The sequence below is a fragment of the Eptatretus burgeri genome, chromosome 2, assembly GCF_056783735.1.
Source record: "Eptatretus burgeri isolate ZD-2024b chromosome 2, Ebu_testis_v1, whole genome shotgun sequence".
NCBI classification, from domain to species: domain Eukaryota; kingdom Metazoa; phylum Chordata; class Myxini; order Myxiniformes; family Myxinidae; genus Eptatretus; species Eptatretus burgeri.
In genome coordinates, this window is record NC_140962.1 from 107,099,935 (window position 1) to 107,114,934 (window position 15,000).

Consider the following 15,000-nt stretch of genomic DNA (forward strand, 5'->3'; position numbering starts at 1 on the left):
CTGGCAAGGAACCGAAGCGCCAGAGGAAGGTTCATATTCACTCGATATAAATCAAATCCAATCGTGTTTATACACCGCCCAGCGTTTGATTATCACTCGATATAAATCAAACCCAATCGTGTTTATACACCGCCCAGCGTTTTATAATCACTCGATATAAATCAAACCGAATCGTGTTTATACACCACCCAGCGTTTAATAATCACTCGATATAAATAAAACCCAATCGTGTTTACACACCGCCCAGCATTTAATATTCACTCGCTATAAATCAAACCCAATCGTGTTTTACACCACCCAGCGTTTAAGAATCACTTGATATAAATAAAACCCAATCGTGTTTACACACCGCCCAGCGTTTAATAATCACTCAATATAAATAAAACCCAATCGTGTTAATACACCACCTAGCGTTTATTATGCACTCGATATAAATCAAACCCAATCGTGTTTATACACCGCGTTTATAAAAAAAAAATAGGCATTTTTCGGGGAGGCGTCCATCAATCGCGGATTTTCACTTCTCGCGGGGGGGGGGGGGTTTGGAACGTAACCCCCGCGATAAACGGGGGATGACTGTATATAGATGTATGTATATATATTTGGATGTATGTATATATATTTGGATGTATGTATATATATTTGGATGTATGTATATATATATGGATGTATGTATGTATATATATATATATATATATATATATATATATATATATGTACATGTATATGTATATGTATATATTTTAAGTCCTTTTCGGTTTTTTTCAAGTTTTAAAAACAATCATTTTTTGAAAATTGCTGTGGGAGTAATTTTTTTCTCGTTTCTCTTGTGTATGTTTGTAACTTGGATATTTTGAGAAAGCAATAAAAAGTTACTCATATATTTTCATTACATTGTATTGGTAAATGATTGTGTGGGGAAAGCAATGTTTATTTTTTTTCCCATTCTTGAAATGAGTCTGGTCTTGATTTTTATAATGGTAATCTAGGTATTTTGCAGTGGTAACTTTACTGTGATGTTTGTCAGTTCAGTCCAAGTGCCAGAAAATGGGCTGTTTATCGAATATATGGTCGAATCGTCATGCCAAACATTCTTGCAGTTCCACAACTCCCAATTGGCGCCGGCAAAATTGGTAGAATCTGTCCCTCGAGTGGTCGAGACCTTTGGAGCTGGACTTGCCAAGGGCTACGCAAACAGGCCAACCACTTGGTTTGGCGTGATCTGCATCCAAGGAACTGAGCCTGTAGGGGGTGGCCAGGGCCAATGCCTTCCAGGATAAGGGTCATGGCAGGAAGCTTGCTCAGAGTCCCTCTGGGTGTTCAGGAATTCAGACAGGAAATGCCGATGTGCTGATGGGCACTGCTTGTTGTTTTGCCAGAGTGGAGTGGACAAACAGTGGCTGAGAGGCTTTTTATAAAAAAAAATTTTTTCGTGCAAATCGTATGCAGATTTCACATTTCTTCACCATGTGATCATCATTGACCCGGCAGAGAAAGTCTCTCATCCTCTTTACTGACATCTTTGGAATATCCGCTGTTGTCTGCGAGGAATCGGGAAATTTGTGGAGACATTGGTAGAGTCCTGAATAGTAGTGTGTGATAGTTTATGGAATGTATGGCCTGCCTCGCATTATTGTCTCTCCCACCAGATAATCTGTTTGGGATGGATATATGGGAAGAAAAACAGCTTTTCCCATGTCAAGCAAAGTGCGTGCTTCTTTGTAGTTGTATGTCGCAGTATTTGGCTCAGATTTTGTGAATGTCTTGCTCAGCAAACTATAATTCTTGACCTGATGAGGCTGTTGTTTTGTATAAAACAACAGGTTTGTTTGTTTTTGTTTGCATCACGTTTATAACTGCAAATTTGTGGTTTCGTCTGGTGCTTCCATTTTAATAATTAATTTTAATCTCTTTGCCCACCCCCCTCCCTTTTCTTTTGCTTGTCTGGCAAATTGTCTTTATTCATGGTTGCAATGTTTTTGAGACACGAGTGCAGATTAGTCATTGTATGACTCAGGTCTCTCTGCAATTGCATAAAACTGGAGAATTTGCAGACAATGCCCGAATTATCCAATAATTTCGACCTTAAAAGTCAAGTTCACTAAAGCCTTCACTTCTGGAAGACTTTGGACACTTTGTAGTTTTAAAATGCAGCATTCTGCCTGTTTCATCAATCTTTGTGTGTGATACTTACTCAGGTGAACAATTTCTTTGCTTTTTATTCTCAGTGGGCACATTTTTGTGTGGATTCCCCCCCTCTTTTTTTTCTTCTTTCCTGGCATCTTAAATTTGTAAAAGTAAATTGTTATGATGCTGTCATTATTTTTTCTTTCAGTGTGCTATTTAACGATACGTGAAGAGAGTGCTTCGTAAAGTGTGTTGCCTCCAGCAAAGGAATTTCTTACTTGAAGCCGGCACCCAGTGATTTATCATTGCTTAAGTCATGAGATACGCCTTTTTTCACCCGAGATGGTTGATTAGTATTCCCCATTTTCAGTTACCCCACAGAGCACACACCAAATCGTAATTGATTTGGTCATAAACCCTGTTGCAAAAATAAATACATGGTCTTCTTTTGACCCACTTTTAATTTCTTCATAAGGCAAGGTCACACGTGTGTGTACACACTGCTTCACCGCGCTGGCTGACACACCAGTGTTGGGGACAAGTTCCAAAGGAGACAATTAGCTCTGTCATGATTTCATGCAGGTGTACTTTATTTGCAAATCAACCAACGATCTCTGATTTGCGCTCTTCCATTTTGAAACATCAATCAGACCTGTGGCCAGCATGGTGTGTGTGTGTGTGTGTGTGTGTGTGTGTGTGTGTGTGTGTGTGTGTCTGTCTGTCTGTCTGTTTGCGCACACACACATATATATATATATATATATATATATATATATGTATATATACATGTATATATATATGTATATATATATTTATATATATACATATATATATATATATATATATATATATATATATATATATATACATACATATATATATATATATATATATATATACATACATATATATTTTATACAGGGAGCTGCAAAAGTAGGTATACAGTAATGAAAAACAAAACGTGCACACAAAACGTATTTTATTGATTCTACAAGCATATCAATAATAACATGCCAATAATAAACATCAATAACAAACATATTCATCCCTCAAATGTTCAAATTAAATGAATTATAGTATTAAATGAATCCTAGACCACTATTATAATACTGGTATAATGCTTACTGTATACCTACTTTTGCAGCCCCGTGTGTGTGTGTGTGTGTGTGTGTGTGTGTGTGTGTGTGTGTGTGTGTGTGTGTGTGTGTGTGTGTGTGTGTGTGTGTGTGTGTGTGTGTGTGTGTGTGTGTGTGTGTGTGTGTGTGTATTTTGTTACAGCTGTGGAAATTCACAGGACACCATCAAGGATTTCCCCAAGATCAGTTATGTCGACAAGTCTGTGTTCAGATAGATTTCCCCACCGATGTTTAACGGGCTATTATTCGTGTGCAGTGCTGTGATCTTTGAGTTAGCCGTTTTTCTTTTACTATCGTTATTTTGGACCAACCGCCATTACTACCACCACAAAGCCCCACCAACCACAACAACCACGATCACCACAACCACCTTCTCGTCAACCGCCAACATCCCCACAGACAACAAACATCCGCCTTCACAACAACCACCTTAACCACCACCGCCCAACCACACCACCCTCACGACCACCAAAAACGCCAGCCACACTACCCTCACGACCACCACAAATGCCATTCACACCATCAAGACCACCACAAAACGCCAGCCACGCCACCATAACGCCAACCACACCACCACCGCATTTCCACCTCAGCACGGTTGCGAGAAGCCTGGCATTCATTGGGGGAGAACGGAAGACGGCCTCACCCCTCCCCCCAACGACAAACACGTGCAGATAAGATGAAAGCTATGAAGACATAAAAGAAAGGCCCTGATTCGGTGAGGAAAACGCCCTGCTTCTGGAAGCTTCGCACGGGTGCTGGAAGAGGGAGGGGGCGAAGGGGGGGCGAAAGGGAGGGCGAGGCGCCGTGGAGATAAAAGGGCGCGCTGAATGAGTCTCCCGGTCAGCTGCTGGAGGTTGTGAGGTGTGTGGAGGAGAGGAGAGAGTGTCGTGTCGGAGTTGTGGGCAGTGTGTGGAGCCGCGGTAGGGAGCTGGAGATAGAGAGGAGCGCAGCGGAGCCAAGGCATGCGGCCTGCCGTACCGTGCCTTACCGTGGGTCGTTGGAGAGGGGACGTCGAGGGTCGCCCCAGCAAGTCACCATGAGGGTGAAGGTAGCCAGCCCGGTCTCTCGGAGCCTTTGCGGTCTACACTGCTCCGTGTTTATAAAGACCCCAAGAGGTCCAGTCTACCCCTCGCTGTCCTGGGGTTTTTCCTTTGTTTCTTTTGCGTGAATGTTGTGGCGCCATGTCCGTAAGTAGAACTGTCGATAAGTGACTGTACATAATAAATAGACGGTGGTAGCTCTTTGTCTTGCTCGCGTCTTGTCCCTGCCCCCCATTCATTGCATGATTGAATACGTGCATTGTTTGCATGCATGACTGCACAACCGCATCTTCGACCGTATACGTGCATGTTTGGTTGTGAAATAAATGTGCTTGTTTAGGCCTAGGTCACATTTGCCACGGCGGCCGTGGGGTCTCCAAAATCTGTGGCCACTCGCAATTCTACGGCGGCGGCAGTATTTCCATGCTCACACAATGTAGCAGTTACATATGTTTTTATTTTTCGGATTGCCGCACGGCGTGTTTATATATTGTGGAGACCGAAAACGTGGGGGTGCCGTACGGTCTTTGATTTGATGTCGCATGGTGACCTTAGGGCGTCCCTGTGGCGGCAATATAATTTTCAAGGCAGACGCAAGGAGACCTCAAGGTGCCCGCAAGGCGGCCACAGGGGGCCTAAGGCGAACGTGCGGCCAGACGGACGGTGACGAGTGGGTATATATACCAGTCCTTTTTTTACTGAAATAAAAATATACCAGAATATATAACTGAATATACTATAACTATAATATACCGTGGTCCCCCAGAATCCGAACGGCCAAGCTGTTTGAACAAATTGGAATCAGAACAATTTTTTCGAGAAAGTTTGGCCCTAAAAACCCAATACATTTTTTTTAAAAAACCGAACAAAACGTAGCTTTCGTGTTTATTCACGTGTCTCCCCCACCTGTTCAACCCGCATCTTCGCGCTTTGTTCATTCAGTTCGTCAGTGGAAGTACTCAGTCACATTTGCTCTATGGCGAGGATAAGGCGGCCGTACGCCCTCTGAATTGACAGAAACGTGCGGTGGCCGCAGAGAAACTGAGGTGGCCTTAGGGTGGCCCAACGCCGTTTGGCTATATTTTACAGGCTGTAGGGGCGCCGTGGAATTATAACTGCGGAGTTATAACTTTTTTCATTTCTACGCTCGCCGTAGCAATTCGACAAAGCCAAGCAATGACGTAGATGTATTCCACATCGACCGTACGTAGGACGTACGGTGGGCTTGCGTTTTCCGTGCGGCTGCCGTAAGCTCTTCTTAATGAAAAATGAATTTTCCCAAACCCCAAAAAATTACGGCACCCCCACGTTTTCGGTCTCCACAATTTATAAACACGCCGTGCGGCTACTCGAAAAATAAAAACATGTGTGACTGCTACATTGTGTGACCGTGGAAATACTGCGGCCGCTTTATAATTGCGAGTGTCCGTACATTTTGTAGACCCTCCGGCGCCGAGCCAAATGTGACTTAGGCCTTACCTCGTGTTTTCACCTTCATTTTTTTTTAATCATCTTGTGTTTTAATTATTAACAAAACAAGCAATCCGATCACGTGGTGTGACGGACTGTCGGGCAAGGATTGAATTTCACAGCAAAACTGGTTGTAATTTTTAATATCCATGATTACGTCAGCCCGATGCGTTTGATGAAAGTGATTGTGGTTCTGGGGGCATCATGTTTGATGAGGTGCCCTGGGGGCAGCACTCTCGCAGAGTGCGTGAGCGATCGAAACCCAGGCCGGAGCTCGAGCCTGTTTGGGCCTTTGGATGTGGCGATTGTACCAGTTTACATACAATACACCGCCACCGAAGGTCATTTACTCATCTTATTTTATCTTAAACATGGGGAATTTCAGTTTAAAGTGTCTTGAAAGTGGGTTTTCTTTGGGTCCACCAACGGATTAATTCACTTTCCATTATTTCTTATTGAGAAAATATTTTTTGAATCCGAACTTTTTGCAATCCGAACAGCCTCCAGGAACGAATTAAATTCCGATTCCGGGGCACCACTGTGTATAGGCAAACAACTATACTCCGATCTCTAGCAGTAGCGCACGGTCGACGCAGACTGCCACGGAGGCCGTACGTAGGTGCACGGCGGGCGTAGGGAAACCGTGCGTCGACCTTGCGTTGCCTACAGGTAGTCACACAGACCGCAAGGCCACCGTACGGCGACCGTGTAAATAGTGCGGCCGCCGTAATTTTTTGGGGGTTGGGAAAATTCATTTTTCATTGAGAAGAGCTTACGGCAGCCACACGAATAAAGCAAGCCCACCGCACGCCCTATGTACGGTCGACGTGGAGCACATCTACGTCATAGCTTGGCTTGCCTAATTGCTACGACGAGCGTAGAAATGAAAAAAGTTGTAACTCCGCGATTTCATTCCACGGCGACCCTACGGCCTGTAAAATATAGCCAAACGGCGTAGGGCCACCCTAAGGCCACCTCAGTTTCTCTGCGGCCGCCGCACGTTTCTGTCAATTCACAGGGCGTACGGCCGCCTTATCCTCGCCGTAGAGCAAATGTGACTGAGGCCTTAAATGTCACCCGTTCGTTGCGTCCTTTCCCTTGATTGAACTGCCTTATTGCACTCGGAATATAGTTGGTTGTTGAATAGCCGATAATGGAATCAGGTCCAACAGGGCCTCGCGATAACACCCCGCTTGGTTATCCCAAAACGGCGCGAGCTGCTTAAGCGGCTCGTTTCCAAGCGGGCCTCATTGAGGTACAATCTCTCGGTAATCTACCCGCGTGATTAATTGGGTAAATCAAAGATTTGGCAATCGGACCCTGTAGCGCGGGTTGAGTACGGACAAGGTTGTGGTATGGTTGAAAACACACCCGAGGCTGGTTTATGGCGTTGATCCGGAAAGCCGCGACTGGATTGTCCGTTCGGTGGGCGAAGCGGCCGCTATTGGTTAAACGCGGTCGTTCGCACGCCGGCCGTCAGAGATACACAACTATATATATATATATATATATATATATATATATATATATATATATATATATATATATATATATATATATATATATATATATATATATATATATATATATATATATATATATATATATATATATATATATATATATATCTTCTTCTTTCGGCTGCTCCCGTTAGGGGTCGCCACAGCGGATCATCCGTATGATCCGCATAGTGATTTGGCACATGTTTTACGCCGGATGCCCTTCCTGACGCAACCCTGGTCGCCTCTTACGACACAGGGATATGGTACACCTATTTTAACTGGGGTATACACCGGCCCAGTATACTGGTACCCATTTCACCGACCTCGGAAGGATGACAGGCTGAGTCAACCCCCTGGTGTATTAATTGAGTGGCCCAACGGGGCTTGAACTCAGGACCTCTTGGATCCCAAGCCGCTGCCCTAACCAATGCGCCAACACCAGGATATATATATATATATATATATATATATATATATATATATATATATATATATATATATATATATATATATATATATATATATATATATATATATATATATATATATATATATATATATATATATATATATATATATATATATATATATATATATATATACATACATGTTCACCAGAAGTGGTTCGCTATAAATGATGGCCACGTCTGGTTAGCTGTGCCTCTTGGCTTGAGAAGGCTTGTGGACTGCAAGCGAATCGTTGCCAAAGCACTCTTTCTTGTTTGTTAAAAAATTGGGAAGTAGAGTTTACTCAGACTTTGTTTGATCTTCTGGTTGGCTTGCTGTGCTGTATAGCTGAAGGATGTATTGTCCTAACCGCTCAATTTAATGTCACGCTCATACATCATGTATTTCCAGTATATATATATATATATATATATATATATATATATATATATATATATATATATATATATATATATATATATATATATATATATATATATATGTATATATATATATATATATATATATATATATATGAGCCAAGCTGTTTTTTTATTGGAGCCATCTATGTGCTGTACATATTCCAGTTTAAATTGAGTACTGATGTTACAGTAGCTAAAAGCTCTCCGCGTGGTTTACAGCAATATTTATGAAAAAATTGTTTCAACAAGTTTTGGTCGAAAATATAAAACAACCGAAAATTACGAAATTTCCAAGTTTTCTCCTTTCCTCTTGAAAGGCCAATATCTCAGGTAAGACAAATATGTTTGAGTTCTGTCACAAAAAAATATTCAAAAAAATATTTTAGTGTTTGAAGTACTGTATTCTTTTCAAGATCTGCAATGCATTTTTCGGGTGTTGTCGTGTTTTTTTTTGACTGTTTGTTGCATATGTAGTGTCTATATTGCTCTAATTTATGACCTGTACAGTTAGTGTAGGTCATGTTTTTTTTGTGTGTCAAATTAGAAATGCCTCCAAAGAAAAAGATGTTCCATGCTGATGGGGATATTAAAAATCTCATTGCTGATCTTCATCAAGCGGGCAAGACATATTCTGAAATCCTCAAGCTCCTGTACAAGTAGAAAACCCCTATGTCTCTTCCTACCATGAAGAGAATAGGTCTACACTTCCAGAAAACTGGTTCTACTGCGAGGACAAAGGGATCTGGTAGGCCCAGAGCCAATTCAAATAAAGATGACAGGCGACTGAAATTATTAGTTCTCCAGGAAAGAAAGAAAAAAGCCTGCAGAAACTGTCAGAGGAGTTCAGAACTGCTGAAAACAAGACTGTTTCCAGAAGGACCATCACAAGAAGGTTGACTGATGCTGGTTTTGCCTCAAGAAGATGTGCTTAGAAACCTCTATTATTGATGAAACATTCAGGACAGATTGTACTTTTTGGCTGAATTTGGGAACTGTGATTCAGACTTGTTTCAGAGAGTTCTCTGAAGTGATGAATCGAGATTTGAACTTTTCAGTGATGCCCCAGAACGTTGCCTTTGCAGATCTGATGAGAGATTCAACCCTGAGTGCATTTCAACAACTGTGAAGCATGGAGTATGTGGATTGTGGAATCATGGTCTGGGGTGCTTTATTGTCTGCTGGTGTTGGTGAGCTGAAAAGGTGTGAACAGTCAAGTACTGCCAAGGAATACCAGAGAATATTAGGGAAAGTGTCATTTCCCAGCTTCCAAAAGTTATTTCCCAGAGAGAAAAGCAAAGAAGTCATTTTTCAACAACATGATACCCCTCCCTGCCCATACTGTAAAAAGCACCAAAAAGTGATTGGAGAAAAAGTCCCTGAAACTTATTAGTGTAGTGGCCGAGACCGAGAAAAATGAGTCTACCCCTACCGGAGGTATACCAAGCTGAAACCAGTCTCATTTGAACCGTATGGTTGTCTAGTTTTCGAAAACTGAGATTGTAGTTGTTGAAATTCTGCACAACTTGGTGAATTAATCCCTTGAGTGCGGGAACAAAAGAAAAAATGGCCATTTTCAATAATTCATTATTGACTTCGATAAGCATAAAATACATGTAGAATGGTTGATTATTTCAGGGTATTTCTCTGTAATGGACATGTTTAAAGATATTTCAGGGGGTTTTGGGCTCCTAAGGGGGTTAAGGACCCACAAAATACTCACAATTTTGACAGTTTTGTGCAATTTTAGCAAAAACTTGTATGTTTTCTCTTATTAAATGCCCAATATGTTTTAAAAGTGCCAACTTTGATTATTTTCATCAGGCAGGGTGTCTCATTAAGGAATATGTCAGTTAAACTATGATAGAATGTTCACAACCAGGTAAATTAACCCTTTCTCTGACATGTGCGTGGTTCGAGTGAAAATTCTCATTTTTCTAAAATCGGCATCTTTTATGCAAAAATGAACTGTTATCATGGAAAACTATGGAAAATATCAGGATTACTATTAGAAATTGATTTTATGCAAGGTATTTCATGGACTTTTATGCTGCCAAGGGGTAAAAGACCCTCTGGAATACCACTAATTTGGCATTTTTTAACGATTTCGGGCCAAACTCATTACATTGTAATTTTCAATGGTATTTCATATGTTTTGAGATATTCTGTGCAGTTTGCCATGAGCAGGGGATTAAAAAGAACCCAAAATACCCCCACATGTAGCATATGTACTGTAAATAAATACAATTAATCATGATAATGACAGTTGGAATTTTCTCCCATGATGATATTATTAGTTAAACCAAGACACCATAGGTGGCATTGCCACTGCTGATCTTTTGTTTTTGACATCTTGACACCTGTACCTCTGTCATTCATGGCTCAAACATGTCAAATCTTCTTATCAACTTCAAGACACTGACCTCAAGAAGAGTATCATCACTCACTGTATTGGTCAAATTAGGCCTATTGAACAGGTAGGATCTCAAAAAGAAAACCAAAGATGTTCTCATAGTACAAGATCAGAGGATTAATGAAACTATGTGCTGTATGTGATGGTGTAGGCCCTATGTGTATGTGTAAACAATGTGTTGTACATGGTGTTAGTATGGCCATGGAATGCCACATATATGAAAAGTGAAAGTGCTCTGCATGCTCAGTGGCTATAAATCCTTTGTGTTGGCTCCCTTCAGTAAGTGTATGTTGTGTGAGGATAGCTGGCATTTTAATTGAGTACTGATCAGGCTCCATACCCGGTATACTGACCCTTATTCATAGGCCTAATTCCCCACGGTGATTCACCGCTGTGGCATCTCCAGCTGAAATTTAATACCCTTCTCTTGCAGGGAATCAAGATTGTTCTGATTGAAGAACCCCTTGAGAAGAGAAGACGTCTGAGTGAAAGTTGTGTAATATGTGAACAGACTTTAGATGAGAAGTCAGTGGACAATCCATTCATAAGAAATCCAACACTTGACGGAGTAAAAGCTGTTCTTCGAGCTGTGTAAATATGTCAGGACATTGTGCATGACAGGTTGCTCAAGATCAGAGATGGCATTTTAAACCAGACTGTTACTGTTAGATACCATAAGAAATGTAGGGCATCTTATACAACCGCAAGTAATCTCAAGTATGTACAAAATGAACTTGCTACTGCGAATGACATGGCTGATAATGCTGGTGACATGGTTGAGAGTGGTCCATCCCGAATCCAGCACACAGACACTTCCACTTTTAACATAAGAACTGATTGTTTCATCTGTGAGAAATCATACAGAAGAGCAGAAAGGTTATCAGAAATTGCCACTGGCACCGGAGCTTCAACTCGTAACCGTGTCATTGCAGCATCCTTGGAAAGACTCGATGACAAGACTCGCATGCGAATGTTGTCATATCCAGAGATGAGGTACCAGAATCGCTTCTAAGCATCACCACCAGTCAAATGGCATCTCAAGAAGTTGAGAATTCTCTGAAGTGTATTCCAGAAAAAGGAAAAGCAGCCTTTGAGGACTTCGTCAAAGAAAGAATTGGGACCAAACATTCTCAGAGTTTCTGGGACCCCTTGAAGAAAGAAACTGTGTTGACATTTTCAGATATGAAGAAGGCACTCACCAATGACAAGGACCGGAAGCTGATCATTGATACTGAGGTGTTGTTCAGGCAGCTATTGGCTGTCTCAGAGTCGCAATGTCGATTTGAGGAAGGTACTTTGTTACGAACTGGCCGCCGTGCCACCAGCACTCTTCCATGAAGATGGGTTGATGAAGAAAACTGCAAAAGCTGACCTTACCAAGAAGCTTGAGGCAAATTGTGTGGACGTTCTTGCAGAGCTGCCACAAATCTCGGCAATACCTGAACCCACATCATCGGCATACATAATATAATGGATGGGATGGCTATGATTCAGAGTTTGGATGAAAATCACTTCACAACATTCCAAGATTTAGCTACAATAGTTCAGAAACGACTATTATGACTTTTCAGGAATCCTTTATTGGATATCAGTAGCATTACAGTAATCTTTGATCGCTCTGACATCGAAACATCAATCAAATCATCCGAAAGGCAGCGGAGGGGTGCCAACAACATGGTACTAACATACCAGATTCAAGGAGGCAGACAGGTTCAAAACTACCGCCAGTTTCTGAAAAGTGGAGGCAACAAGTCCAGCCGAGCAAACTTCATCTCTCAAAATATATTGGACAATTACAAACGATTACCAAACGAGAAATCAATTATGCTGGCCGGTGGTTTCGGTGATGGCAAGCTGTTGAAAGAAGTACAACCACTCGGAGTCTCATCCATTGACTCTCTTCAGAGTACACAGGAGGAAGCGGATACTAGGATAATCCTCCATGCCGTCAGTCTCTCACGTGACCATTCAAGGGTCATTATTCGCTGTGATGACACGGATGTCCTGGTACTGTTGATCTACTAGTCTAATGGAAAACAGCTGACTGACAAGGTATACATGTACACTGGGCACTCTGGAAAGGAGAGATGCATTCCAGTCCATGAGATAGTTATTCAGTTAGGATCGACTGTTTGTGAGTGTCTCCCTGCCATACATGCTATCACTGGGTGTGACACCACATGTTCTTTCAACAGAATTTGGAAGTGAACAGCTTATTCTACACTGATCAAGAATGCACAAGCATTGTCAGATATGAAAGTATTTCATGAGGCTTATATAGACACTTGTGTTTCATTGTCATGGAAATTTGTGCTTCTGATGTATGGCAAAAAAGGCAAAGACTTGGATTCATTGAATGATCTACGTTTCCATTTGGCCACGACCACAGACAAGCCATCATCTATGCTTCCCCCAACCGAGGATGCATTCAAGCAGCACATCCTATGTGCCAAGTATCAAACCAAGATTTGGTGTGACAGCCATGTTGCTAACCCACTGTTGATATCACCAGTTGGTCATGGCTGGTCCGCTTGTGAAGGTGGTGGAATTACCCAGATTATGTACACTCAAGATTCCGCTCCAGCTGAGGTTCGAGACTTAACACACCTCTACTGCACTGACGAAAACTGTGAAAACGGGAGGCTGTGCCCTTGTGTCCTTGCTGGACTACAGTGTATTGATATATGTAGCTGCACTGACTGCAACAATCACAGCAATGTCGTACAACAGGAAAATTAAAATGCAACAGAGATAGACACTGTTTTCGATATTTCGATGCATGGCCAGCTGATTTCAGATGTGATCAGTATTGAAAGATTCATGAGTGGGTTTCAATGTGCAACAATATAAACATATTAAATAGATTTTGTGTGAATCTTTTTATCCGGGTTCAACTGCAATTTCATTCATGAGACAATCTGACTGGTTCATCAAATCAGACTTGGGACTGTTATAACATGTAATGACAATATCATGCGAAAAAAAGATGCAATTGTGGCATAAAAATAGTTTTAAAAATGCCGATTTGGAGGTATTCTGGGGGTCTTTTACCCCTTGGCAACATAAAAGTCCATGAAATACCTTGCATAATATCAATTTCTAATTGTAACCCTGATATTTTCCATAGTTTTCCATGATAACAGTTCATTTTTGCATAAAAGATGCCAATTTTAGAAAAATAAGAATTTTCACTCGAACTGCGCACATGTCAGAGAAAGAGTTAATTTACCTGGTTGTGAACATTCTATCATAGTTTAACTGACATGTTCTTTCATGAGACACACTGCCTGATGAAAATAATCAAATTTGGCACTTTTAAATCATATATTGGGCATTTAATAAGAGAAAATGTACAAGTTTTTGCTAAAATTGCACAAAAACTGCCAAAATTGGGGGTATTTTGTGGGTCCTTAACCCCAGCAGGACCCGAAAACCCCCTGAACTATCTTAAAACATGTCCAATACATAGAAATACCCTGAAATATTCAACCATTCTACATGTATTTTATGCTTATTGAAGTAAATAAAGAATTATTGAAAATGGCCATTTTCTCTAATGTTCCTGCACTCAAGGCGTTAATTCACCATGTTGTGCAGAATTTCAACAACTACAACCTCAGTTTTCAAAAACTAGACATCCATACGGTTCAAATGAGACCAGTTTCAGCTTGTAGGGGTATCTCCCAAATTAGAGCCCTTTTTCATCCCCAGCCACGACACTATATATCATGGCCTCATCAGAGTCCCGATTTGAATATTTGGGACTATATTCAGCACAAACTTATTGGAAGGAAATTTGCAAATTCTAATCAACTTTGGGAAGCTGTCAAACATGAATGAGACATTATTGACATGTCTTGGTGCAAGAAGCTTTCTGAAAGTTTGACCAAAAGGCAGGATTATATATTTAAAGAAAGTGAAAGGACAAGCAATTCCATCCTGATGTGCACACAGTGATTCTTCAGCATTGAGAGATTGGGCCAAAAACGATATAAAACACGTCATCTCAAAAAGTTGTGGATGTATTTGGATGAAACTTGGTGGACATGTTGGGTGTTTGACAAGAAAGAATTGATTCAATTTTGGTGAAGATCCAGATCCGGATCCGGATATGATTTTTTTTAAAGTTATTCTTCACCATTGAGACATTCGGCGAAACCGATATATGCAACGATATCTCAAAACGTTGTGGACGGATTCGGATGAAACTTGGTGGATGAGTTGGTGAGGTGACAAGAACAATCCAATTCAATTTTGCTTAGAGTCCATATCCAGATCCAGCTGATCACTGGGATACAAAATGTATGCTGTTCAGCCTGGCGGAGGTATGTGCTCTACCGAGTGGTTTGTTTCGCTGTCACTCTGTGAGTGATTTTTCATTCTGATTATTTGCATGATGACCATTATTCATCATGTACTATGTCAGCACAACTGCATTGTGGA

At 41.1% G+C, this 15,000-nt stretch overlaps 1 protein-coding gene across 11 annotated transcripts in view; it reads left to right on the forward strand.

Annotated features, from left to right (window-relative positions):
• The window catches only part of SBF1 (SET binding factor 1), a 412,273-nt gene that overhangs the window by 236,020 nt on the left and 161,253 nt on the right, over positions 1-15,000 (forward strand). The window lies entirely within an intron of this gene.